The sequence below is a fragment of the Phytophthora infestans genome, genomic scaffold, assembly GCF_000142945.1.
Source record: "Phytophthora infestans T30-4 supercont1.197 genomic scaffold, whole genome shotgun sequence".
Classification (NCBI taxonomy): Eukaryota; Oomycota; class Peronosporomycetes; order Peronosporales; family Peronosporaceae; genus Phytophthora; species Phytophthora infestans.
The window spans coordinates 124000-127516 of NW_003303562.1; positions in this window are offsets into that span (position 1 = coordinate 124000).

The window sequence follows — 3517 nt, forward strand, 5'->3', positions numbered from 1 at the left end:
TCTGGGCGATATTTGCGACCTGCGACACTAACTGGACGATCAGACCTTCCCTCGCCCTCGCGATTGGACGTGAGGTACACATTTCTCCCGATCACAAAATGCACGATTGGATGCAAACTGCGTTGACGATTGATTATTTACATTTAGCTACTCTAACCTTTCGTATATACAGTAAATGGGGCACAACAACCCCCTCATTTTGTAAGGGCCTGTTCGCGTTGTGCCTGGAGATGGAGATGATTGTGGTGTCCTACGATCTCCACCTCCAGTTGTGTCGCTACGTATCCTTCTCCAGGTGCACTTTAAACCAATCAGGTGCCGATACCATGTGTGGACACGGCACTCACAACCTAGAATCGAGAAGTCACATCCTCATCTTCACGCTCTCCTGCAGAACAAAGAATGATGCAGTTAAGGTCTGAAGACGCCACTCAACCAGAGGACGACGCAGCTATCATACCGGTACACACTCGTACCAGCAGTGGTCAGAGCGCACCACGCCGCAGGAATCAAGGCAGGAACGAGACAAAGCACCCATTTGCGTGGACAGTAAATGCGGCTGAGGTGCTGCTGAGATTGCGATTCGATAGCCTGAAGGGGTTGTTTGATGGCACTAAGAACTCGAAGCAGTTGAGTGCTGCGTGGGATTACCTAGCTGCAGAGACTCACCGTATTGGTGGCCTCGAGGTTGATGCTACCCAGTGCAAGTCAAAGGTACTGTGTATGAGTCTAGCGCTACATTATACGTACAGCAGTTATAAGCAGTACAGCCGCTTGTCCTACTGCAGCACACACAGCTAGCAAAACGTTTTCAATGTCCTCCTCCATAACAAATTGTGAGCCTCTCGTCTCTACCTCCGTCTCCTGTCTCCACCTCCAATAGGTCGAGAAGGATATCACCTCTAATCTCCAGTTGTGCAGTTGTAACAAATGGATTTTGGCCAATCAATTGTTAGACGTATTTAGTGAGATGGGACCATCTCCATCTCCAGGCACAACGCGAACACGCCCTTAGAGAGAAGATGTGAGCGCCAGCGGCAGATGGCCGTGCCCACCCGACGACAAGCGACAACAAGACGAAGGAGAGCCAAGTGCGGTGGACAGCTGCAATGCCTGCTGGCAGAAGTTTTCCAGGAGAAATTGACACCGACACGGTGTCACCGAGAGCCAGTGGTGGCAGTGGGTACCGGTATTTATACGGAGTCGAACATTAAGAAATGATCCAAAAAAAATAAGCAGAGACGTGGCATTTGTAAGAGGAGTGCACAATCTTACACACACTAGGTCCTAGTGTCTGTCAGTCCGTCCGCGGCTAGGGTTAATTAATGTAACGCAAATGCGGGCGTTCTACTGGCTGCCGAGCGCAGCGAAGGCGGCCTCAATTCGCTAAAAAGCTGCCGAGCGCAGCGAAGGCGGGGCGCATTGGCTAAAACAGATATTATGTGCTGTACTTACTGTATGTGGACTACACATCCTAAATTTAACTCTCCCCCCCTATTAATTTTCTTTTGGCTCTCATTTTTCGGCTGGGCGGTTCCCCCACTCTCGTCCAGAGGGCGTGCCCTTTGTTAAGCGCTTTATTTTACCAAAATTTAAAAGGGCCCAATACACACAGTACTCTTTCTCTAGAGAGCGACAAAAGGTAGCTTGGTGACTATATTCGCTCATCGAACTTATACTATGAATATAGAATGATGTTTTAGGCTTCTAGCACTGTTGTACAATTTAACTTACAATATTATTTTGATTAGTACTATTATCAAGGCATTTCATATTTTTGCTTGCAGTCATTTGTAGTAGTAGTACACATAATAATTATATTAGCGTTTAATAATAAATAACAATTGTTTTACTATTATTAATAATGTGAATACTTTATAATAAGATTATTGTGACTTACACCCCTGCACCTCCGTAATAAACTATTGTCTTCCTTTGTATTTGCGCGCGTAGTGTGCGACCTTCAGATATTATGTGAACTTTCCAACAATATACGTTGTGCACATCAAACAATATACGTTGTGTACATCAAACAAAATGGGAACAGCGTTTGTGATTAAGCTGGCGCGGATGCACATGTCTAAGCAAGGACACGAAACACGAAGGAATACCGACCTACACTATGTACACGATGGGATAGAAGAGCAACACGAAGCACGGAAGGCCATGGACGATGATAGAAGACTTAGCCGATGCAAACCACGAAGTTTTATAAGTAGCGTGAAAGATGAAAGAGCACGCAGCCATGAAAAGAACAGATGGAGAGAACATGACAGGAACGTACGGGCCACGGAAGGGAACTAAATATATAGACACCCCAGCATGCTGAAAAGCACGGGCTACGGAAGAGCACGGACGTTCGAAGCCACAGTAGAACACGTATCGGTGAGAGTGCACAGAAACAATACTCCAACAACACCACGGGTAAACATGGAGCACAGTCAACCGACCAAACCTGAGCCCGCAGGAGGCCAGATACGGGAAATCAGAAATCATCAATTTTTGGAGCACGATGCCTAGGTAGAACATGAGCTCACCGATCCACGGAGCGCGACACTACGGTAGCTAACGATAAGACAGACGACAGCCCAGCCCCGACACCAGAGATAACACGACAGCATGGACGGTGGGTTATCCACTAAACCATCGGAGAACACGCTGCCACGCGAAATCAACGAGTCACGGAGCACCATACCAGTGTAGAACCTGAGCTTACCGAGCCACGGAGGACAGCAGTACATGATAACACGATTGCACGGACTGCGGACCGCCCACCAAATGCACAGGGGTGGGCTTGGTATGACCACGATTACACACCGTGGAGCACGATGGCATCGTAGAGCACGATAACACGGACAACGCAGATGCACTACACGTGCACAATACCATAGAAAGCATAACCACACCGCGATTGCACGATAGCGTGATACCGCGGTCGATGACACTTCATCAGGAGATCACGATGCACGGGCGACGGAACCACACGACTGCATGGAGGCACCAAAGCACGGAATAGCACCCTTTGGTTAGAGTACCGGCGATGGGAGGCCAACGGCCACGAATGCCTATGTATCACGAAAGCGGTACAGCCCGCGTAAATGTTTGAGATAGGGAATAGTTAGGAGCCACGAAAGAGGCTGTACTAAAGTGCATAAGCTCAAAAGAGAGCGCATATCCACAAACAGCGTGAACCACGGGTGAACAGAGAGCCACGAAACCAAGTAGAACACGATAGAGCACAGCCCATTGAAGAACACGACATTCAACCTGTAGTACGGGGTAACGGAAACGTACCAAACCACGATATTGTACAAAGCCACATGAGATTACGGATAGTTAAGTGTTGACTACACGAAACCACGACGTGCTAGGTTCAACGACGCCGCGACACGAAGAAGCACTAAAGTTGCGGTCACCTCATCTCCAACAAAACATGACACTTCGTCGCGTAGCGGCGTTGAACGGCCAGTCCTAAGCTATCAAAGCTAGCACGGTGTCTGTCCGTCTGTCACACAAA